Source organism: Lissotriton vulgaris, chromosome 10, assembly GCF_964263255.1.
Source record: "Lissotriton vulgaris chromosome 10, aLisVul1.2, whole genome shotgun sequence".
Lineage (NCBI taxonomy): Eukaryota > Metazoa > Chordata > Amphibia > Caudata > Salamandridae > Lissotriton > Lissotriton vulgaris.
Genome location: NC_141698.1, coordinates 534,902,710 through 534,927,452, shown reverse-complemented (window position 1 = coordinate 534,927,452; position 24,743 = coordinate 534,902,710). Strand labels below are relative to the sequence as shown.

The window sequence follows — 24,743 nt, the reverse complement described above, 5'->3', positions numbered from 1 at the left end:
TTCGAAATAAGCATTTGATCCCATCATTTGTTGTGAGGCTCTCCTGCCACCTTTTGGGCAGAGAAGGCAGTGTTCCTGGAACAACACAGGCAGACATGTTCAACAGGGCTTCCTGGTTATGTGGGAGGAGCAGATTGCCAATGGTCCCCCCTTGCAAATTCTAATTTACATAAGGAAGACAGAGAGGTAGCTGGGAGTAGGCACTACACACGGACATTGCACTCCCTCTTGTGATTTGCAGCCAATTCTAGATTGAGTCGGAGGAAAGGAGGAGACTCGCCCAACAATGGCCATACTGGGAAGTCAGCCACTCTGGGTCTCCCAGGTGAATGTTTCAGGCCTGTGAGCCACTCATATAAATCTCGCCTGATCGAGCCTGATCGAGCGCTGAGCGAGCGCGTTTGAATGCAAATATCAAACACCACTTTCTCAGGTGCAAGAAATGGTGGGCCCTTCATTGCTTCTGGTGTGGAAGTCTATGGAGCAAGGGTCCAGGACTTGCAGAGGAGTACAAGTGCCAGAAAGTGCTTGCTGTTCTCATCTGTGCCTTTTTACTGCTCACTGGCCGATAGGAGATTGGCTGCCCCCTTCCTTGCTGGAGTGAAAAAACAACAACTTGAGAGAAAACATGACTTTGTGTGGCTCACTTATAGGGAGACGAGCCAAATAGCCCTGCTATTTTCTGAAAGACGCTTCAGTAATTGTTCAAAATGTATCTTGGCCACTCAGGCTCGTTGGTCTAGGGGTATGATTCTCGCTTTGGGTGCGAGAGGTCCTGTGTTCAAATCCCGGACGAGCCCATCCTGTGGAAGTTTTCAGGCTGCTTGTCATATAGGAGCCTTTCTTCTTTTCAATGCTATAAGACGCTGTGTATGTCGAGAAGGTTCCTTACCCTGCACGCTATTTTCCACTTTTGACATGATAAAGGAGTGCAGGACTTTGTTGCAACTGCTTTTCTGGGCTGGACCAGCAGTGTAGGAACATTACATGCAAAGTGTTTTTCTAGTGTCATTTCAGGATATGGTTTCCAAATCGCCTCTTGGAAAAAAAGTGGTCCTCATTCCTGTCTTCCAAAGAAAGAGAGACCGGGTAAGGAGAGCCCAACTTTGAGCTTCAAGGACGTTGGCCTTTAGTCTGTGCATTCCAACCCAATACATGCCAACAAGATTCCTGAGGTAGTGGCTGTTTCTGTAGTGTAGTGGTTATCACGTTCGCCTTGCATGCGAAAGGTCCCTGGTTCGAGACCGGGCAGAAACAGCAGCTTGCTGTTTTTCACAGTGTTTGCATTTACTGGCTCACTTTATAGGAAAGCTGAGATAATAGAGGCTGTCTATTCCTCACGGATATATGATGTTACAACGCATACTGTTACAACGCATACCGTTACAACGCGGTTGTTACAACGCTAATACTACTACAACGCATGTTTTTACAACGAGTACTATTACAACGCAAAATAGTACTTTAATAGGAAAAGTACCATTACAACGCAACATTTAACAACGTGTACCATTACAACGCATATATATATAAAAACATTTCTTTGTAAAATAAAACCTGGCACGGGATGCAGGGAAAATAGGGGTTTTGGGTGGGTAAGTGTATTAAAAAACGGCATAAAAAACTACCATATAATTACTAATTTCATTTATTTATTTATTAAAAAATTACTCGAGTATTATTTTTTATTTTTATTTAATAAAATATTACTCGTCCTTTTTAAAAATTCACATATAAATATATATTTTTTATTTCTTTTGTAAAATAAAACCTGGCAACGGGATGCAGGGAAAATAGGGGTTTTGGGTGGGTAAGTGTATTAAAAAACGGCATGAAAAACTACCATATTTATACGAATTCCATTTATTTATTTAATAAATAGTTACTCGAGTATTAATTTTCATTATTATTTATTAAATACTTACTCGTCCTTTTTAAAAATTCACATATAAATATATATTTTTTATTTCTTTTGTAAAATAAAACCTGGCAACGGGATGCAGGGAAAATAGGGGTTATGGGTGGGTAAGTGTTTTAAAAAACGGCATGAAAAACTACCATATTTTTACGAATTCCATTTATTTATTTATTAAATAATTACTCGAGTATTAATTTTCATTATTATTTATTAAATACTTACTCGTCCTTTTTATAAAATCACATATTATGTATTATTTCTTTTATAAAATAAAACCTACCCACAGGATCCAGGGAAAATAGAGGTTTTGGGTGGGTAAATATATTAAAAAAAACGGCATTAAAAAGTAACATATTATTACGATTACCATTTATTTATTTATTAAATAATTGCTCGAGTATTAAAATTCATAGTCGAGTACTTTCTACAGTATTTCGAGAAGAAAAAATGAAAACAATTAAATTACTGCCTTTCTATGAATCAAAAATATACTCATTCTTATTCTTTTACACGATATGTAAGTATTCGGATAAAACAAACATATATATAGTATTCATGGACGCCATTTTGCATAAGTATCACAATAATGAGTCCTACTATTATTTCAATGATTTCAAACCACAACATAATACCCAAAATGGATGCCAAAACGGCAAACATAACGGGATATAAACGTCTTTTAATGGATTTTTAAATTATATGTTCTCACAGAAATAAATGTAAAATTTAAAACGATTTCCAACGCATATTTTTACGATTAATTTTGCTATACTACACCAAACTTATAAATAGAACTGAGACACCATTTTGAAATTAGTTGATCCTCAACTACCCGAGAGAGCAGACGTGAGATTGCACTCTGTGAACTTTTCACCCTGTCATCCCATCGATATTACTTAATCTACATAATAGTACGAATACCAACTATTTTCAAGTAAGTAAAGTGTTCGGAAAACGATAACACCATAAAAAATAGTCATATTAAATAAATAATTACTATATTAATATTAACGATATTTTTTTTTAAGGAAATGTTAGAAAAATAATTCTGTGAATAAATTAAAATAAATAAACAATAATGCCATGTTTTAAAAATACGTCCAAAATAAAATAAAACATAATTTTTTTAATTAATAATTTCAGGAATGAAATGGGATTTTAATATAATACAATAGTATTAATATGTTGATTATTTGTTATATTTCTCTTAGAAATCTATTCAGAACGGTTACAAACGAAATCCGTGTATATTTCATTCATTTTTGAAAGCGACCCGTTTTCGAGAAATAAAATAAGGTACATCATTATTTCTATGAAAATTAGTTTATTATTTATTAAATGTAAAACGCCGCATTAGGAGTAAACTTTTTTAAAAAAAAATTTCCTGTCAGAGATACTACATATAAATTATTACTTGATACATAATTGAACTGAAAAAAATTACTACACCGATCTAAAAGGTAATCTAAATATTTCAAATAAAACTAAACACTGCAATTCAAAGGCAAAAAAATAAATCAGTTTAAACGGGTTAAAAAAAAATATTATTTGTTTTTTAAAATGTTTCAGAAAAACACACCAATCGAAGTAAGAAATAAATCGTACAGCAAGTGGAAGGACACATTTCTACTATTGAAAAAACCAAACCGAAAAGTAAGTGAAAAACAGATTGCGAAATAGATGTATTAATTCTACATAAACAATAAATAATACGATTGATATCAAACTGCTTAAACATCTACAGAACTCTAGCAAATTGCAGCAAGGAAAAAAAAATGTAGAACAGTGCTACAGTATGAAAAATGCAGCTATACATAAAGTGCAGAGAAAGTGCTGAAGTATGTTTCAATATATGAGTGCATCATATGAAGAAAACATGTTATTCACTCTCGTCAGAAATTATATGCCACACATTTTCACACATACTTTTTTTTTTCTAAGGACTCCATCTACTCAAACGTAGAACAACCTCGAAAAGACCCGACTACAATTACACGGACACAATTCTAAATAGCAAACTTCAATAACTAATAGTAAGTATAAAACTGTTTTCAATATACATAGCTAAATGCTATAGTAGATAAAGTGCTAGATTTTCTAGAGGTATAAATTACTATTACAAACCCTGGTAAGTGCAACAGTAGTGAAAGTGCACGATACTCTAAAAGCTATTCCTGGTAAGTGCTATACTAGTGAAAGTTCTGGAAATTCTAGAGTTGTCATGTGCTATCCCAGATACATGTAAATGCTAAAATAGACAAACGACTATGAAATCCAGAGGCCAAAATTGCATTTCTCTCTTTACATGAGTACTGCTATAAATAAAGTGCAGAGAAAGTGGTAAAGTAAACTTCAATATCATGCCTCATGTCTGTGAAAAAAACATGAAAATCAGTCTCCTCAAAAATTATGTGTCACACATTTTCACACATATTTTTATTTGTTTAAGGACTCCATCAAACCAAAACTTGAGCAACCTCGAGGAAAACCGACACAAGGACACCAGGACACATTTCTTCAAAGTACAGATCAAAAACACTAAGAGTAAGTGAAATGTAGTTTTCCAGATACATATATAAGTCATGCATAAGCAGTAATGAATAACACATGGTATATATGAACAGCTACAAATTTCTGAGCTAACTAAACACAACACTGACTAAAGTTTTGTGAAATGTACAAGTGTAAATTATTATCACAACTCCTAGTAAGTGCTACAGTAATGAAAGTGCTGGATAGTGTAGAGGTGTAAATTAATATTCCAATTCCTGGTAAGTGCAACAGCAAGGAAAGTGCTGGATAGTCTAGAGGCCTAAATTACTATTCCAACTCCAACTAAGTGCTACAGTAGAAAAAGTGCTGGATAATTTAAAGGTATAAATTACTATTCCAACTCCGACTAAGTGCTACAGTAGGGAAAGTGCTGGATAGTCTCCAGGTGTAAATTACTATTCCAACTCCGAGTAAGTGCTACAGTAGGAAAAGTGCTGGATAGTCTACAGGTGTAAATTACTATTCCAACTCCTGGAAAGTGCAACAGTAGGGAAAGTGCTGGATAATTTAAAGGTATAAATTACTATTCCATCTCCAACTAAGTGCTACAGTAGGGAAAGTGAAAGATTTTCTAGAGGTATAAATAACTATTCCAGACCCTGGTAAGTGCAACAGTATTGAAAGTGCAGAATACTCTAGAAGCTTAAATTATCATTGCTTTTCCTGGTAAGTGCTACAGTAGTGAAAGTGCAGGAAACTGTAAAGTTGTCATGTGCTATCCCAGATACATGTAAATACAACAATACACAAAGGACTGTGGAATTCACAGGCCAAAATTGCATTTCTCTCTTTACATGAGTACTGCTATAAATAAAGTGCAGAGAAAGTGGTAAAGTAAACTTCAATATGATACCTCATGCCTGTGAAGAAAACATGAAAATCAGTCTCCTCTAAAATTATGTGTCACACATTTTCACACATACTTTTCTTTGTTTAAGGACTCCATCTAACCAAAACTTGAGCAACCTCGAGGAAAACCAACACAAGGACACCAGAACACATTTCTTCAAAGTAAAGATCAAAAACACTAAGAGTAAGTGAAATACAGTTTACCTCATACATATATAAGTCATGCATAAGCAATAATGAATAACACATGGTATATATGAACAGCTACAAATTTCTGAGCTAACTAAACACAGCACTGAATAAAGTTTTGTGAAATGTACAAGTGTAAATTATTATCACAACTCCTAGTAAGTGCTACAGTAATGAAAGTGCTGAATAGTGTAGAGGTGTAAATTAATATTCCAACTCCTGGTAAGTGCAACAGCAGGGAAAGTGCTGGATAGTCTAGAGACCTAAATTACTATTCCAACTCCAACTAAGTGCTACAGTAGAAAAAGTGCTGGATAATTTAAAGGTATAAATTACTATTCCAACTCCGACTAAGTGCTACAGTAGGGAAAGTGCTGGATAGTCTTCAGGTGTAAATTACTATTCCAACTCCGAGTAAGTGCTACAGCAGGGAAAGTGCTGGATAGTCTACAGGTATAAATTACTATTCCAACTCCTAGTAAGTGCTACAGTAGGGAAAGTGCAGGATATTAAAGAGTCATCAATTACTATTCCAACTCCTGGTAAGTGCAACAGTAGAGAAAGTGCTGGATAGTCTAGAGGTGTAAATTACTATTCCAACTCCTGGAAAGTGCAACAGTAGAGAAAGTGCTGGATAGTCTAGAGGTGTAAATTACTATTCCAACTCCTGGAAAGTGCTACAGTAGGGAAAGTGCTGGATAGTGTAAAGGTTTAAATTACTATTCCAACTCCTGGTAAGTGCAACAGTAGAGAAAGTGCAGGATAGTCAACAGATGTAAATTACTATTCCAACTCCAACTAAGTGCTGCAGTATGGAAAGTGCAGGATAGTCTAGAGGTATAAATTACTATTCCAACTCCTGGTAAGTGCAACAGTAGAGAAAGTGCAGGATAGTCTAGAGGTGTAAATTAATATTCCAACTCCTGGTAAGTGCAACAGTAGGAAAAGTGCTGAATAGTCTAGAGGTGTAAATTACTATTCCAACTCCTGGAAAGTGCTACAGTAGGGAAAGTGCTGGATAGTGTAAAGGTGTAAATTAATATTCCAACTCCGACTAAGTGCTACAGTAGGGAAAGTGCTAGATTTTCTAGAGGTATAAATTACTATTCCAGACCCTGGTAAGTGCAACAGTATTGAAAGTGCAGGATACTCTAGAAGCTTAAATTATCATTGCTTTTCCTGGTAAGTGCTACAGTAGTGAAAGTGCAGGAAGCTGTAAAGTTGTCATGTGCTATCCCAGATACATGTAAATACTACAATACACAAAGGACTGTGGAATCCAGAGGCCAAAATTGCATTTCTCTCTTTACATTAGTACTGCTATAAATAAAGTGCAGAGAAAGTGGTAAAGTAAACTTCAATATGATACCTCATGCCTGTGAAGAAAACATGAAAATCAGTCTCCTCAAAAATTATGTGTCACACATTTTCACACATATTTTTCTTTGTTTAAGGACTCCATCTAACCAAAACTTGAGAAACCTCGAGGAAAACCGACACAAGGACACCAGGACACATTTCTTCAAAGTAAAGATCAAAAACACTAAGAGTAAGTGAAATACAGTTTTCCTCATACATATATAAGTCATGCATAAGCAGTAATGATTAACACATAGTATATATGAACAGCTACAAATTTCACTTGTAGGTAAACACAGCACTGAATAAAGTTTTGTGAAATGTACAAGTGCAAATTATTATCACAACTCCTACTAAGTGCTACAGTAGGGAAAGTGCAGGATATTAAAGAAGCGTCAATTACTATTCCAACTCCTGGTAAGTGCAACAGTATGGAAAGTGCAGAATACTCAACAGATGTAAATTAATATTCCAACTCCGACTAAGTGCTACAGTAGGGAAAGTGCTGGATAGTGTAGAGGTGTAAATTACTATTCCAACTCCTGGAAAGTGCAACAGTAGAGAAAGTGCAGGATAGTCTCGAGGTGTAAATTACTATTCCAACTCCGACTAAGTGCTACAGTAGGGAAAGTGCTGGATAGTGTAGAGGTATAAATTACTATTCCAACTCCTGGAAAGTGCAACAGTAGGGAAAGTGCAGGATAGTCTAGAGGTGTAGATTACTATTCCATCTCCGACTAAGTGCTGCAGTATGGAAAGTGCAGGATAGTCTAGAGGTATAAATTACTATTCCAACTCCTGGTAAGTGCAACAGTAGAGAAAGTGCAGGATAGTCTAGAGGTGTAAATTAATATTCCAACTCCTGGTAAGTGCAACAGTAGGAAAAGTGCTGAATAGTCTAGAGGTGTAAATTACTATTCCAACTCCTGGAAAGTGCTACAGTAGGGAAAGTGCTGGATAGTGTAAAGGTGTAAATTAATATTCCAACTCCGACTAAGTGCTACAGTAGGGAAAGTGCTAGATTTTCTAGAGGTATAAATTACTATTCCAGACCCTGGTAAGTGCAACAGTATTGAAAGTGCAGGATACTCTAGAAGCTTAAATTATCATTGCTTTTCCTGGTAAGTGCTACAGTAGTGAAAGTGCAGGAAACTGTAAAGTTGTCATGTGCTATCCCAGATACATGTAAATACTACAATACACAAAGGACTGTGGAATCCAGAGGCCAAAATTGCATTTCTCTCTTTACATTAGTACTGCTATAAATAAAGTGCAGAGAAAGTGGTAAAGTAAACTTCAATATGATACCTCATGCCTGTGAAGAAAACATGAAAATCAGTCTCCTCAAAAATTATGTGTCACACATTTTCACACATATTTTTCTTTGTTTAAGGACTCCATCTAACCAAAACTTGAGAAACCTCGAGGAAAACCGACACAAGGACACCAGGACACATTTCTTCAAAGTAAAGATCAAAAACACTAAGAGTAAGTGAAATACAGTTTTCCTCATACATATATAAGTCATGCATAAGCAGTAATGATTAACACATAGTATATATGAACAGCTACAAATTTCACTTGTAGGTAAACACAGCACTGAATAAAGTTTTGTGAAATGTACAAGTGCAAATTATTATCACAACTCCTACTAAGTGCTACAGTAGGGAAAGTGCAGGATATTAAAGAAGCGTCAATTACTATTCCAACTCCTGGTAAGTGCAACAGTATGGAAAGTGCAGAATACTCAACAGATGTAAATTAATATTCCAACTCCGACTAAGTGCTACAGTAGGGAAAGTGCTGGATAGTGTAGAGGTGTAAATTACTATTCCAACTCCTGGAAAGTGCAACAGTAGAGAAAGTGCAGGATAGTCTCGAGGTGTAAATTACTATTCCAACTCCGACTAAGTGCTACAGTAGGGAAAGTGCTGGATAGTGTAGAGGTATAAATTACTATTCCAACTCCTGGAAAGTGCAACAGTAGGGAAAGTGCAGGATAGTCTAGAGGTGTAGATTACTATTCCATCTCCGACTAAGTGCTACAGTAGGGAAAGTGCTGGATAGTGTAGAGGTGTAAATTAATATACCAACTCCTGGAAAGTGCAACAATAGGGAAAGTGCAGAATACTCAACAGATGTAAATTACTATTCCAACTCCGACTAAGTGCTACAGTAGGGAAAGTGCTGGATAGTGTAGAGGTGTAAAGTACTATTCCAATTCCTGGGAAGTGCAACAGTAGGAAAAGTGCAGGATAGTCTAGAGGTGTAAATTACTATTCCAACTCCGACTAAGTGCTACAGTAGGGAAAGTGCTGGATAGTCTACAGGTATAAATTACAATTCCAACTCCTGGAAAGTGCAACAGTAGGGAAAGTGCAGGATAGTCTAGAGGTGTAAATTACTATTCCATCTCCGACTAAGTGCTACAGTAGAGAAAGTGCTAGATTTTCGAGAGGTATAAATTACTATTCCAAACCCTGGTAAGTGCAACAGTAGTGAAAGTGCAGGATACTCTAGAAGCTTACATTATCATTGCTTTTCCTGGTAGGTGCTACAGTAGTGAAAGTGCAGGAAACTGTACAGTTGTCATGTGCTATCCCAGATACATGTAAATACTACAATACACAAAGGACTGTGGAATCCAGACACCAAAATTGCATTTCTCTCTTTACATTAGTACTGCTATAAATAAAGTGCAGAGAAAGTGGTAAAGTAAACTTCAATATGATACCTCATGCCTGTGAAGAAAACATGAAAATCAGTCTCCTCAAAAATTATGTGTCACACATTTTCACACATATTTTTATTTGTTTAAGGACTCCATCTAACCAAAACTTAAGAAACCTCGAAGAAAACCGACACAAGGACACCAGGACACATTTCTTCAAAGTAAAGATCAAAAACACTAAGAGTAAGTGAAATACAGTTTTCCTCATACATATATAAATCATGCATAAGCAGTAATGAATAACACATAGTATATATGAACAGCTAGAAATTTCACTTCTAGGTAAACACAGCACTGAATAAAGTTTTGTGAAATGTACAAGTGCAAATTATTATCACAACTCCTAGTAAGTGCTACAGTAGGGAAAGTGCTGTATATTAAAGAGGCGTCAATTACTATTCCAACTCCTGGTAAGTGCAACAGTAGAGAAAGTGCTGGATAGTCTAGAGGTGTAAATTACTATTCCAACTCCTGGAAAGTGCAACAGTAGAGAAAGTGCTGGATAGTCTAGAAGTGTAAATTACTATTCCAACTCCTGGAAAGTGCTACAGTAGGGAAAGTGCTGGATAGTGTAAATGTGTAAATTACTATTCCAACTCCTGGTAAGTGCAACAGTAGAGAAAGTGCAGGAAAGTCAACAGATGTAAATTACTATTCCAACTCCAACTAAGTGCTGCAGTATGGAAAGTGCTGGATAGTCATCAGGTGTAAATTACTATTCCAACTCCTGGTAAGTGCAACAGTAGAGAAAGTGCAGGATAGTCTAGAGGTGTAAATTAATATTCCAACTCCTGGTAAGTGCAACAGTAGGAAAAGTGCTGAATAGTCTAGAGGTGTAAATTACTATTCCAACTCCTGGAAAGTGCTACAGTAGGGAAAGTGCTGGATAGTGTAAAGGTGTAAATTAATATTCCAACTCCTGGTAAGTGCAACAATAGGGAAAGTGCTGGATAGTCTTGAGGTGTAAATTACTATTCCAACTCCTGGAAAGTGCAACAGTAGGGAAAGTGCAGAATACTCAACAGATGTAAATTACTATTCCAACTCCGACTAAGTGCTACAGTAGGGAAAGTGCTGGATAGTGTAGAGGTGTAAATTACTATTCCAACTCCTGGAAAGTGCAACAGTAGGGAAAGTGCAGAATACTCAACAGATGTAAATTAGTATTCCAACTCCGACTAAGTGCTACAGTAGGGAAAGTGCTGGATAGTGTAGAGGTATAAATTACTATTCCAACTCCTGGAAAGTGCAACAGTAGGGAAAGTGCAGGATAGTCTAGAGGTGTAAATTACTATTCCATCTCCGACTAAGTGCTACAGTAGGGAAAGTGCTGGATGGTCTAGAGGTGTAAATTACTATTCCAACTCCTAGAAAGTGCAACAGTAGGGAAAGTGCAGAATACTCAACAGATGTAAATTACTATTCCAACTCCGACTAAGTGCTACAGTAGGGAAAGTGCTGGATAGTGTAGAGGTGTAAATTACTATTCCAACTCCTGGAAAGTGCAACAGTAGGGAAAGTGCAGAATAGTCTAGAGGTGTAAATTACTATTCCAACTCCGACTAAGTGCTACAGTAAGGAAAGTGCAGGATAGTGCAGAGGTATAAATTACTATTCCAACTCCTGGAAAGTGCAACAGTAGGGAAAGTGCAGGATAGTCTAGAGGTGTAGATTACTATTCCATCTCCGACTAAGTGCTACAGTAGGGAAAGTGCTGGATAGTGTAGAGGTGTAAATTAATATTCCAACTCCTGGTAAGTGCAACAGTAGGGAAAGTGCTTGATAGTCTAGAGGTATAAATTACTATTCCAAATCCTGGAAAGTGCAACAGTAGGGAAAGTGCTGGATAGTGTAGAGGTGCAAATTACTATTCCAACTCCTGGTAAGTGCAACAGAAGGGAAAGTGCTGGATAGTCTAGAGGTGTAAATTACTATTCCAACTCCGACTAAGTGCTACAGTAGGGAAAGTGCTGGATAGTGTAGAGGTGTAAATTACTATTCCAACTCCTGGAAAGTGCAACAGTAGGGAAAGTGCAGAATAGTCTAGAGGTGTAAATTACTATTCCAACTCCGACTAAGTGCTACAGTAAGGAAAGTGCAGGATAGTGCAGAGGTATAAATTACTATTCCAACTCCTGGAAAGTGCAACAGTAGGGAAAGTGCAGGATAGTGTAGAGGTGTAGATTACTATTCCATCTCCGACTAAGTGCTACAGTAGGGAAAGTGCTGGATAGTGTAGAGGTGTAAATTAATATTCCAACTCCTGGTAAGTGCAACAGTAGGGAAAGTGCTTGATAGTCTAGAGGTATAAATTACTATTCCAAATCCTGGAAAGTGCAACAGTAGGGAAAGTGCTGGATAGTGTAGAGGTGCAAATTACTATTCCAACTCCTGGTAAGTGCAACAGAAGGGAAAGTGCTGGATAGTCTAGAGGTGTAAATTACTATTCCAACTCCGACTAAGTGCTACAGTAGGGAAAGTGCAGGATACTCAACAGATGTAAATTACTATTCCAACTCCGACTAACTGCTACAGTAGGGAAAGTGCAAGATACTCAACAGATGTAAATTACTATTCCAACTCCGACTAAGTGCTACAGTAAGGAAAGTGCTGGATAGTCAAAAGGCCTACATTACTATTCCAACTACCGATAACTGCAACAGAAGAGAAAGTGCACGATAGTGAAAATGCCTAACTTAGTATTCAAACTACTGGTAATTACAGCAATAAGTAAAGTGCTACCAAGTGAATAAACATGTAAAATTACTAGATGCAGTAGAAATAAACAATAATCAGAGTTTAGCAAAATGAAAACTGCATACAAATTCTTTGTTTTCTATTTCTATATTTCAAATATTAAAACAATCATTTTTTCTTTTCAGAAAATGTCTTCACAACAACAAACTGCTAAATATATCCCATCCAGAAAAGGAAAACAATTACTAGCTCACCAAGGTTACATTTATTGTAAGGATAGGTTAAGTAATCCACGGATTCATTGGAGATGCGTGCAATACCATACAACTCGTTGCAGCGGCAGAGCGGTTACGGTCAATGATATTATTGTAAGGACAACTGACCATAACCACTCTGCCTCTGCAATGGAAGTTGATGTTAGAGAAACTGTGAATGAGATGAAAGCTATTGCAAGCACCTCCAATGAATCCACTGGATCAATTTTGAGACAGGTTGCACAACATGTCCCTACTCATATTGCTAGCAATATTCCCAACGTTCATAATTTGCGAAGAATTATACAAAGACAAAAGCAGGCAAGTAATACTCAAACAAACACACCTCATACCTTTTCTGATATCAATATTCCTCCTGAACTTACTATAACTTTTTCTAATGAACCTTTCCTCCTGCATGACAACGAAAACCCTCTTAAGCGCATCTTAATTTTTAGCACCCCACGCAACCTTGTTAAACTTGAATCAAGTGAAATTTGGATGATGGATGGGACGTTTAAAAGCACGCCCCATCCATTCACCCAAATTTATACTATTCATGGCAAAATTAATAATAGTGTAATACCCCTAGTATATAGTTTGCTGCCTGATAAGACTTCAGCAACTTACACAGAATTATTATCTGTGATTAAATCCAAAACAAACCAAAGTCCTAGGAAAATTATTATCGATTTTGAATTGAGTATGATCAATGTGATCACCAAACTGTACACGGATACCCAAATTCAAGGGTGTTTTTTCCACTTTTCCCAGGCATTCTGGCGTAAATTACAAAAAACACCCTTAGTTACTGAATACTCAACGGACAGCAAACTACAAGTCGAATTAAAAAAATTAACTGCTCTTTGTTTTGTCCCTCCCGAAAGTGTAGACGAGTACTACACTGCAATTACAGAATCAGATTATTATTTAACAAACGAAGATAAATTGGCACCCATTTTAAATTATATGGAAGACACATGGATTGGACACCTAGGCAGATCGGGTCGCAGGAGGAAGCCACGTTTCCATGTGCAGTGGTGGAACTGTTATTCGAGTTGCCTAGAGGGAGAGGCAAAAACAAATAATGCCATTGAGGGATGGCATAACTCCTTCAATCATGTAATTGGTAAACCCCACCCTAATTTCTATTCATTTCTGGAAACTTTGAAGAAGGAGCAAAGTTTCCAAGAAATGAGACTTTCACAAACTCTCACTGGTAGTCTAAACTCACGGATTACCCAAAGAACTAAGGATATGTCTGAACGACTATTGGCACTATTACAACAATTTTCGTTGTGTGTGGCTTTAGATTACCTTGAGAATCTAGCTAACATCCTTTCTTTTTAAACAATTATTTACATTACTTTCCTGCTTCTACCAAAATTAAATATTTTTCTAATTTGAATTCGTTAAAACATTTTTCCTAAAACATTTTTTAAAATTTGATGTTGGGTCATTTTTCCTCGTTTTTATTTTTTAACTATTTTTTCAAAAATAAATCCCTTACATGAGATATTTTTTTAATTTTTGAATCACATAAGACTTTAAAAGAAATAGCAGAACCAATATTTTCCCAAAAAATAAATTTTGGGACTGCATTTTTAAATAATAGAAAATTACAGTGCAAATACAAAAAATGCATTTTCAATTTTACCGAAAACTCTTCTATCAAAACCACACCATAAAATAAATGATTAAAATATTTATGTATCCAAAATATTGATATTTCCATATTTCCACTTCAAGTGCTAATTCCTACAACATTTGACCAAACATTGAAAAATTATTTTTAATTTTTCTTTTTAGGCTTCAGAAAGTGACAAACAATCTAACCTTGTCATCTTTATTATTCTACATAACCTATTTTTATAAATTCAAAATTCTCTACTCCTCCTGATACCAAAAATACAGACTTCTACTTAATTAAATACAAATCAATAAACATCAATTGTGCCTTTAAAACTAATTAAGCAGAATATACAAAGGCACCAAAATTTTGGCTTTCATATTTTCTAAGAAAAAACAAAGCTATAATTTTTCCAAAATGTATACAAAACAACTAAAATGTAACCAATATAATCAATCAGACAATCGATTATTCGCAAATAAACCCTAGATCAAAATCTTCTGTAAATACAAATTTGTTTCAAAAAAGCACCAAGAAAACAATGGAAATATCTTTATTAACATTCATATAATATTTTAACAACATAGCAACTAACTTTCTCAAACTCCATATTTCCAAACTGTAATATCACTCGAAAATGCATTTTAATACTTTGCATACATAAATACATTTTGAAATATTTGTTATACTTTTCTAAACCCTTTTTCAAGTTTTCATGCTAACAATTCAAGTAAATCTTACTTTAATTATATTTACCGATGTTCCCCACGCCCACCGACCCAACATCGGCATATTCTAATAATACGAGTAGCGACATGTTGTTTTTTTAACATTTTTTTTATTTCGAGCAACCTCTACTTAACTTATCCTTACAATAAATGTAAATCTTTTATTATTTTACTTTATTAGTTAGTATTAAATTGTTTTCCTACCTGATCGTAGTTCAGCGTCCTGCTGCTTCCTGCTGCTTCCAGCTCCGGTAACCAACAAAATGGCCGACGACGCACGCGTATACGTAATAACGTCAGGATATGCTGCAACAATAAACAAAGGACTACTGTACATTGTAATATAATACAAATTGTAAATAAATATTTTTTTTATATATGATTACATGTATATATTAAAATTTTCAAAAATATACATAAAATGTAAAAAAAACTGATGAATTTTTTAATATATTTTATATGTGATAAAAACTTATTTTTACTATCAAAAACATATCTCTTAGTTTTTATTTATTTCATATAATGTATCTTAACTTTTATAATATAATGTAAAATATATACTTCCTTACTATACCTGTTTTCTTCTTTCTGTTCCGCTTTTTTCCTCCTCTTTCCTTTCGTTTCCTTTGCTTTAATTCCGAACCGCTCTACATATCTAGATGTATCATGAAAATAAATGAAGGACAAATGTATCCATAGAAATCAATGGTAAAGCGTGGGAACGGAAACATTAATATAAGTATATCACAAACAAAATCAATTATAAATTAATTTCTTCAATAAACATTATACTTAATAAAGTCTAAAGTTTGAAAACATTTTATTTAAATTTAATTAAACTATAATAAAAAATAAACTTTTTCCAATATATTTTTAATATCATAAATAAAAGAAAATAAACATATATTCATATATAATAATTTTTAAAATTCAAAATAAAACAAAAGTAATATTATTTAAATATTTTTCAAATATATTTAAACAATTTATTATTATTAATATATAAATATTAATTAATACTCCAATACAAAAAATAATAATAAACAAAATACTAAAGTAATGAATAAAACCAATACTAAAATAAAATATATATCTTTTAATAATTAAATTTTTTGCTACCCAAATTTATACTAAAATAGATATATAATTAGATAAAATAGAGATATAATTTTTTACAAAAAAACTATACATTTGTTTAATACATTATTTTACAATAATTAAATATACATTCCTATATTTATATTATTCAATATTAAATTTCAATGAACATATAAATTATTAATACCAAAATAAATGTAATAAACAAATTCCTAAAATAATCAATTAAATAAATACTATATTAAAATATATATCTTTTAATTATTAAAATTTATAATACCCAATAATACATTATTTTACAATAATTAAATAAACATTCCTATATTTATATTATACAATATTAAATTTCAATGAACATATAAATTATTAATACCAAAATAAATATAATAAACAAATTCCAAAAATAATCAATAAAATAAATACTATATTAAAATATATATCTTATAATTATTAAAATTTATAATACCCAAATTTTTACTAAAATAGATATATAATTATCTATATATAATTATTTACAAAAAATACTTTTCTTTTGATTAATACATTATTTTACAATTATTAATTATACATTTTAATATTTTTATATTACTACAATCTAACCTATTTTAAAATAAAATATATATAAAAATTATATTTAAATACATACATATACACAAATTTTTACTAAAATAAATATATAATTATCTATATATAATTATTTACAAAAAAACTTTTCTTTTGATTTATACATTATTTTACAATTATTAAATAAACATTTTAATATTTTAAAATTACTACAATCTAACCTATTTTAAAATAAAATATATATAAAAATTATATTTATATACATACATATACATATATATGCGTTGTAAAAGTACCTGCGTTGTAACTGTACCTGCGTTGTAACAGTATAAGTTGTAAATGTATGCGTTGTAACAGTACCTGCGTTGTAAAAGATGCGTTGTAACAGTACTGCGTTGTAAAAAATGCGTTGTAACAGGTGAATACCATTCCTCACCAGCCTGACGTAGTGTGCTCCAGAGATCTCAGTGACAGCTCGAAAAGAGAAGTGACGATAGCTTGCGCCATTCGCTTGCTCGCACTTTGCTCTGTAGGGTGGGCCTACTTCATGAAAGCAAGGCATGAGAGCAGAAATGCTTCTCTTGTCCTCACCACGAGCAGACACTTAAAGCAAACAAACTGTCTGAAGGACAGAGGCTTTTTAATTTCTTGTTTGATGACGGTCATGAAAAAGACAGCAATCATATTGCAGAACAGAGCAGCATGTACTGGCTAGCTGCCACTAACCCCTGGAGCTGTGTCAGAGGTGACTCTTGCGTGGCTCGTTGGTCTAGGGGTATGATTCTCGCTTAGAGTGCGAGAGGTCCCGGGTTCAAATCCCGGATGAGCCCTTTTTAGAGGTAAACATACAAACCCTACTAAAATTGCACTATGCCTGACTATTTCTCGTTATACTGGGTGCATTGTTGCACAACATATTTCTAACCTCAGAAGAAAAATGGATCACCATGCTTTATCTGCCTACCTGCTTAGTCTCAGTGTGTCCCAGGTGATGCTTTCCCAAGCTGTACTCGCTGGCATTTAGGCATCAGATATTTGCCTGTCGATGCCTGCACAAGTGAGTTTTGAATACGTCTAATTGCAAGCATGTTGGATGATATCTCTGAGGTTTTCACACTTGTTCTGCACATTCTGAGCCGCTGCTGATACAGCAGAATAGAAGTAGGGTGAAGGCTTGAGAGAAACTTTCCTCTAACAGTAGAAAGCACCAAGGTAGTTTCTGTAGTGTAGTGGTCATCACGTTCGCCTAACAAGCGAAAGGTCCCCTGTTCGAGACCGGGCAGAAACACTGTGCATTGGATGCTTTTATGAACACACTCTAAAACCTTATCATCTCAATGCAAGTTTAAGAAGAGGTGGTCTTTGAACACAGTGAGCCGTGGGAAACTTTCTTTACCTTTGCAAGACGAAACAAAGTTATCTCCATCCATCATCTGGGGGTTGTTCTTGGGCCTATTTTTATTTTGTTTAAGCTATGTTGTATTGTTGGGGCCTTTACACCTGTGACATTGCTGTGAACGTTGTAAGTGGAAACGTTGGCAGGTGCAGACAGAAGAGTCAGAACTAAGCACACCCTGAGCCGTCAAGATGGCCGAGTGGTCTAAGGCGCCAGACTCAAGAGAGCTTGATCTTCAGTGATGCTGAGCCTACTGGTCTCCTCATGGAGGCGTGGGTTCATATCCCACTTCTGACAGGTCCCTTTTACACCCTTAAGTCTTCCTAATTTTTGCAGTGCATTCCCCACACACACCACAATATTTGCAGGAACCTGTAGTAAATGAAGAGAAATCCACCAGGCTGGGCCCTCAATCACAATTCCACGTATTTCTGAAAGGGACACCTCAGGCACACCTTCCATTACATTTGCACTCCATCACAGTAACTGCCATGCTGGGTTTCGAAATAAGCAGTTGATCCCATCATTTGTTGTGAGGCTCTCCTGCCACCTTTTGGGCAGAGAAGGCACTGTCTCTGCAACAACACAGGCAGACATGTTCAACAGGGATTCCTGGTTATGTGGGAGGAGCAGATTGCCAATGGTCCCCCCTTGCAAATTCTAATTTACATAAGGAAGACAGAGAGGTAGCTGGGAGTAGGCACTACACACGGACATTGCACTCTCTCTTGTGATTTGCAGCCAATTCTAGATTGAGGCAGGAGAAAAGGGGGAGACTCGCCTAACAATGGCCATACTGGGAAGTCAGCCACTCTGGGTCTCCCAGGTGAATGTTTCAGGCCTGTGAGCCACTCATATAAATCTCGCCTGATCGAGCGCTGAGCGAGCGCGTTTGAATCCAAATATCAAACACCTCTTTCTCAGGCGCAAGAAATGGTGGGCCCTTCATTGCTTCTGGTGTGGAAGTCTATGGAGCAAGGGTCCAGGACTTGCAGAGGAGTACAAGTGCCAGAAAGTGCTTGCTGTTCTCATCTGTGCCTTTTTTCTGCTCGCTGGCCGATAGGAGATTGGCTGCCCCCTTCCTTGCTGGAGTGAAAAAACAACTTGAGAGAAAACATGACTTTGTGTGGCTCACTTATAGGGAGACGAGACAAATAGCCCTGCTGTTTTCTGAAAGATGCTTCAGAAATTGTTCAAAATGTCTCCTGGCCACTCAGGCTCGTTGGTCTAGGGGTATGATTCTCGCTTTGGGTGCGAGAGGTCCCGGGTTCAAATCCCGGACGAGCCCATCCTGTGGAAGTTTTCAGGCTGCTTGTCATATAGGAGCCTTTCTTCTTTTCAATGTTATAAGACGCTGTGTATGTCGAGAAGGTTCCTTACCCTGCACGCTATTTTCCACTTTTGACATGATAAAGGAGTGCAGGACTTCGTTGCAACTGCTTTTCTGGGCTGGACCAGCAGTGTAGGAACATTACATGCAAAGTGTTTTTCTAGTGTCATTTCAGGATATGGTTTCCAAATCGCCTCTTGGAAAAAAAGTGGTCCTCATTCCTGTCTTCCAAAGAAAGAGAGACCGGGTAAGGAGAGCCCAACTTTGAGCTTCAAGGACGTTGGCCTTTAGTCTGTGCATTCCAACCCAATACATGCCAACAAGATTCCTGAGGTAGTGTCTGTTTCTGTAGTGTAGTGGTTATCACGTTCGCCTTACACGCGAAAGGTCCCTGGTTCGAGACCGGGCAGAAACAGCAGCTTGCTGTTTTTCACAGTGTTTGCATTTACTGGCTCACTTTATAGGAAAGCTGAGATAATAGAGGCTGTCTATTCCTCACCAGCCTGACGTAGTGTGCTCCAGAGATCTCAGTGACAGCTCGAAAAGAGAAGTGACGATAGCTTGCGCCATTCGCTTGCTTGCACTTTGCTCTGTAGGGTGGGCCTACTTCATGAAAGCAAGGCATGAGAGCAGAAATGCTTCTCTTGTCCTCACCACGAGCAGACACCTAAAGCAAACAAACTGTCTGAAGGACAGAGGCTTTTTAATTTCTTGTTTGATGACGGTCATGAAAAAGACAGCAATCATATTGCAGAACAGAGCAGCATGTACTGGCTAGCTGCCACTAACCCCTGGAGCTGTGTCAGAGGTGACTCTTGCGTGGCTCGTTGGTCTAGGGGTGTGATTCTCGCTTAGGGTGCGAGAGGTCCCGGGTTCAAATCCTGGACGAGCCCTTTTTAGAGGTAAACATACAAACCCTACTAAAATTGCACTATGCCTGACTATTTCTCGTTATACTGGGTGCATTGTTGCACAACATATTTCTAACCTCAGAAGAAAAATGGATCACCATGCTTTATCTGCCTACCTGCTTAGTCTCAGTGTGTCCCAGGTGATGCTTTCCCAAGCTGTACTCGCTGGCATTTAGGCATCAGATATTTGCCTGTCGATGCCTGCACAAGTGAGTTTTGAATACGTCTAATTGCAAGCATGTTGGATGATATCTCTGAGGTTTTCACACTTGTTCTGCTCATTCTGAGCCGCTGCTGATACAGCAGAATAGAAGTAGGGTGAAGGCTTGAGAGAAACTTTCCTCTAACAGTGGAAAGCACCAAGGTAGTTTCTGTAGTGTAGTGGTCATCACGTTCGCCTAACACGCGAAAGGTCCCCGGTTCGAGACCGGGCAGAAACACTGTGCATTGGATGCTTTTTTTGTGCACACTCTAAAACCTTATTATCTCAATGCAAGTTCAAGAAGAGGTGGTCTTTGAACACAGTGAGCCGTGAGAAAATTTCTTTACCTTTGCAGACGAAACAAAGTGATCTCCATCGATCATCTGGGGGTTGTTCTTGGGCCTATTTTTATTTTATTTAAGCTATGTTGTATTGTTGGGGCCTTTACACCTGTGACATTGATGTGAACGTTGTAAGTGGAAACGTTGGCAGGTGCAGACAGAAGAGTCAGAACTAAGCACACCCTGAGCCGTCAGGATGACCGAGTGGTCTAAGGCGCCAGACTCAAGAGAGCTTGATCTTCAGTGATGCTGAGCCTTCTGGTCTCCTCATGGAGGCGTGGGTTCAAATCCCACTTCTTACAGGTCCCTTTAACACCCTTAAGTCTTCCTAATTTTTGCAGTGCATTCCCCAGACACACCACAATATTTGCAGGAACCTGTAGTAAATAAAGAGAAATCCACCAGGCTGGGCCCTCAATCACAATTCCATGTATTTCTGAAAGGGACACCTCAGGCACACCTTCCATTACATTTGCACTCCATCACAGTAACTGCCATGCTGGGTTTCGAAATAAGCATTTGATCCCATCATTTGTTGTGAGGCTCTCCTGCCACCTTTTGGGCAGAGAAGGCAGTGTTCCTGGAACAACACAGGCAGACATGTTCAACAGGGCTTCCTGGTTATGTGGGAGGAGCAGATTGCCAATGGTCCCCCCTTGCAAATTCTAATTTACATAAGGAAGACAGAGAGGTAGCTGGGAGTAGGCACTACACACGGACATTGCACTCCCTCTTGTGATTTGCAGCCAATTCTAGATTGAGTCGGAGGAAAGGAGGAGACTCGCCCAACAATGGCCATACTGGGAAGTCAGCCACTCTGGGTCTCCCAGGTGAATGTTTCAGGCCTGTGAGCCACTCATATAAATCTCGCCTGATCGAGCCTGATCGAGCGCTGAGCGAGCGCGTTTGAATGCAAATATCAAACACCACTTTCTCAGGTGCAAGAAATGGTGGGCCCTTCATTGCTTCTGGTGTGGAAGTCTATGGAGCAAGGGTCCAGGACTTGCAGAGGAGTACAAGTGCCAGAAAGTGCTTGCTGTTCTCATCTGTGCCTTTTTACTGCTCACTGGCCGATAGGAGATTGGCTGCCCCCTTCCTTGCTGGAGTGAAAAAACAACAACTTGAGAGAAAACATGACTTTGTGTGGCTCACTTATAGGGAGACGAGCCAAATAGCCCTGCTATTTTCTGAAAGACGCTTCAGTAATTGTTCAAAATGTATCTTGGCCACTCAGGCTCGTTGGTCTAGGGGTATGATTCTCGCTTTGGGTGCGAGAGGTCCCGTGTTGAAATCCCGGACGAGCCCATCCTGTGGAAGTTTTCAGGCTGCTTGTCATATAGGAGCCTTTCTTCTTTTCAATGCTATAAGACGCTGTGTATGTCGAGAAGGTTCCTTACCCTGCACGCTATTTTCCACTTTTGACATGATAAAGGAGTGCAGGACTTCGTTGCAACTGCTTTTCTGGGCTGGACCAGCAGTGTAGGAACATTACATGCAAAGTGTTTTTCTAGTGTCATTTCAGGATATGGTTTCCAAATCGCCTCTTGGAAAAAAAGTGGTCCTCATTCCTGTCTTCCAAAGAAAGAGAGACCGGGTAAGGAGAGCCCAACTTTGAGCTTCAAGGACGTTGGCCTTTAGTCTGTGCATTCCAACCCAATACATGCCAACAAGATTCCTGAGGTAGTGTAGTGGTTATCACGTTCGCCTTACACGCGAAAGGTCCCTGGTTCGAGACCGGGCAGAAACAGCAGCTTGCTGTTTTTCACAGTGTTTGCATTTACTGGCTCACTTTATAGGAAAGCTGAGATAATAGAGGCTGTCTATTCCTCACCAGCCTGACGTAGTGTGCTCCAGAGATCTCAGTGACAGCTAGAAAAGAGAAGTGACGATAGCTTGCGCCATTCGCTTGCTCGCACTTTGCTCTGTAGGGTGGGCCTACTTCATGAAAGCAAGGCATGAGAGCAGAAATGCTTCTCTTGTCCTCACCACGAGCAGACACTTAAAGCAAACAAACTGTCTGAAGGACAGAGGCTTTTTAATTTCTTGTTTGATGACGGTCATGAAAAAGACAGCAATCATATTGCAGAACAGAGCAGCATGTACTGGCTAGCTGCCACTAACCCCTGGAGCTGTGTCAGAGGTGACTCTTGCGTGGCTCGTTGGTCTAGGGGTATGATTCTCGCTTAGGGTGCGAGAGGTCCCGGGTTCAAATCCCGGACGAGCCCTTTTTAGAGGTAAACATACAAACCCTACTAAAATTGCACTATGCCTGACTATTTCTCGTTATACTGGGTGCATTGTTGCACAACATATTTCTAACCTCAGAAGAAAAATGGATCACCATGCTTTATCTGCCTACCTGCTTAGTCTCAGTGTGTCCCAGGTGATGCTTTCCCAAGCTGTACTCGCTGGCATTTAGGCATCAGATATTTGCCTGTCGATGCCTGCACAAGTGAGTTTTGAATACGTCTAATTGCAAGCATGTTGGATGATATCTCTGAGGTTTTCACACTTGTTCTGCACATTCTGAGCCGCTGCTGATACAGCAGAATAGAAGTAGGGTGAAGGCTTGAGAGAAACTTTCCTCTAACAGTAGAAAGCACCAAGGTAGTTTCTGTAGTGTAGTGGTCATCACGTTCGCCTAACACGCGAAAGGTCCCCGGTTCGAGACCGGGCAGAAACATTGTGCATTGGATGCTTTTATGAACACACTCTAAAACCTTATCATCTCAATGCAAGTTTAAGAAGAGGTGGTCTTTGAACACAGTCAGCCGTGGGAAACTTTCTTTACCTTTGCAAGACGAAACAAAGTTATCTCCATCCATCATCTGGGGGTTGTTCTTGGGCCTATTTTTATTTTGTTTAAGCTATGTTGTATTGTTGGGGCCTTTACACCTGTGACATTGCTGTGAACGTTGTAAGTGGAAACGTTGGCAGGTGCAGACAGAAGAGTCAGAACTAAGCACACCCTGAGCCGTCAGGATGGCCGAGTGGTCTAAGGCGCCAGACTCAAGAGAGCTTCATCTTCGGTGATGCTGAGCCTACTGGTCTCCTCATGGAGGCGTGGGTTCAAATCCCACTTCTGACAGGTCCCTTTTACACCCTTAAGTCTTCCTAATGTTTGCAGTGCATTCCCCAGACACACCACAATATTTGCAGGAACCTGTAGTAAATAAAGAGAAATCCACCAGGCTGGGCCCTCAATCACAATTCCATGTATTTCTGAAAGGGACACCTCAGGCACACCTTCCATTACATTTGCACTCCATCACAGTAACTGCCATGCTGGGTTTCGAAATAAGCATTTGATCCCATCATTTGTTGTGAGGCTCTCCTGCCACCTTTTTGGCAGAGAAGGCAGTGTTCCTGGAACAACACAGGCAGACATGTTCAACAGGGCTTCCTGGTTATGTGGGAGGAGCAGATTGCCAATGGTCCCCCCTTGCAAATTCTAATTTACATAAGGAAGACAGAGAGGTAGCTGGGAGTAGGCACTACACACGGACATTGCACTCCCTCTTGTGATTTGCAGCCAATTCTAGATTGAGTCGGAGGAAAGGAGGAGACTCGCCCAACAATGGCCATACTGGGAAGTCAGCCACTCTGGGTCTCCCAGGTGAATGTTTCAGGCCTGTAGCCACTCATATAAATCTCGCCTGATCGAGCCTAATCGAGCGCTGAGCGAGCGCGTTTGAATGCAAATATCAAACACCACTTTCTCAGGTGCAAGAAATGGTGGGCCCTTCATTGCTTCTGGTGTGGAAGTCTATGGAGCAAGGGTCCAGGACTTGCAGAGGAGTACAAGTGCCAGAAAGTGCTTGCTGTTCTCATCTGCGCCTTTTTACTGCTCACTGGCCGATAGGAGATTGGCTGCCCCCTTCCTTGCTGGAGTGAAAAAACAACAACTTGAGAGAAAACATGACTTTGTGTGGCTCACTTATAGGGAGACGAGCCAAATAGCCCTGCTATTTTCTGAAAGACGCTTCAGTAATT

At 38.0% G+C, this 24,743-nt stretch overlaps 12 non-coding genes across 12 annotated transcripts; all 12 read left to right on the top strand.

Moving 5' to 3' along the window:
• Positions 1-1,184: 1,184 nt before the first annotated feature.
• TRNAA-UGC (transfer RNA alanine (anticodon UGC)) lies at positions 1,185-1,257 on the top strand. The gene has a single exon. It is a non-coding gene; the product is annotated as a tRNA-Ala (tRNA).
• Positions 1,258-17,785: 16,528 nt separating this feature from the next.
• On the top strand, positions 17,786-17,858 carry TRNAV-AAC (transfer RNA valine (anticodon AAC)). The gene has a single exon. It is a non-coding gene; the product is annotated as a tRNA-Val (tRNA).
• A 293-nt stretch (positions 17,859-18,151) lies between these two features.
• Positions 18,152-18,263, top strand: TRNAL-CAA (transfer RNA leucine (anticodon CAA)). The gene is made up of 2 exons: positions 18,152-18,189; positions 18,217-18,263. It is a non-coding gene; the product is annotated as a tRNA-Leu (tRNA).
• Positions 18,264-19,182: 919 nt separating this feature from the next.
• TRNAP-UGG (transfer RNA proline (anticodon UGG)) lies at positions 19,183-19,254 on the top strand. Its single transcript has one exon. It is a non-coding gene; the product is annotated as a tRNA-Pro (tRNA).
• Positions 19,255-19,638: 384 nt separating this feature from the next.
• TRNAV-UAC (transfer RNA valine (anticodon UAC)) lies at positions 19,639-19,711 on the top strand. The gene has a single exon. It is a non-coding gene; the product is annotated as a tRNA-Val (tRNA).
• Positions 19,712-20,117: 406 nt separating this feature from the next.
• TRNAP-AGG (transfer RNA proline (anticodon AGG)) lies at positions 20,118-20,189 on the top strand. The gene has a single exon. It is a non-coding gene; the product is annotated as a tRNA-Pro (tRNA).
• Positions 20,190-20,574: 385 nt separating this feature from the next.
• TRNAV-AAC (transfer RNA valine (anticodon AAC)) lies at positions 20,575-20,647 on the top strand. Its single transcript has one exon. It is a non-coding gene; the product is annotated as a tRNA-Val (tRNA).
• A 293-nt stretch (positions 20,648-20,940) lies between these two features.
• TRNAL-CAA (transfer RNA leucine (anticodon CAA)) lies at positions 20,941-21,052 on the top strand. The gene is made up of 2 exons: positions 20,941-20,978; positions 21,007-21,052. It is a non-coding gene; the product is annotated as a tRNA-Leu (tRNA).
• A 1,375-nt stretch (positions 21,053-22,427) lies between these two features.
• On the top strand, positions 22,428-22,497 carry TRNAV-UAC (transfer RNA valine (anticodon UAC)). The gene has a single exon. It is a non-coding gene; the product is annotated as a tRNA-Val (tRNA).
• Positions 22,498-22,903: 406 nt separating this feature from the next.
• On the top strand, positions 22,904-22,975 carry TRNAP-AGG (transfer RNA proline (anticodon AGG)). Its single transcript has one exon. It is a non-coding gene; the product is annotated as a tRNA-Pro (tRNA).
• A 385-nt stretch (positions 22,976-23,360) lies between these two features.
• Positions 23,361-23,433, top strand: TRNAV-AAC (transfer RNA valine (anticodon AAC)). Its single transcript has one exon. It is a non-coding gene; the product is annotated as a tRNA-Val (tRNA).
• A 293-nt stretch (positions 23,434-23,726) lies between these two features.
• Positions 23,727-23,838, top strand: TRNAL-CAA (transfer RNA leucine (anticodon CAA)). Its single transcript has 2 exons — positions 23,727-23,764; positions 23,792-23,838. It is a non-coding gene; the product is annotated as a tRNA-Leu (tRNA).
• The last annotated feature ends 905 nt before the right edge of the window (positions 23,839-24,743 follow it).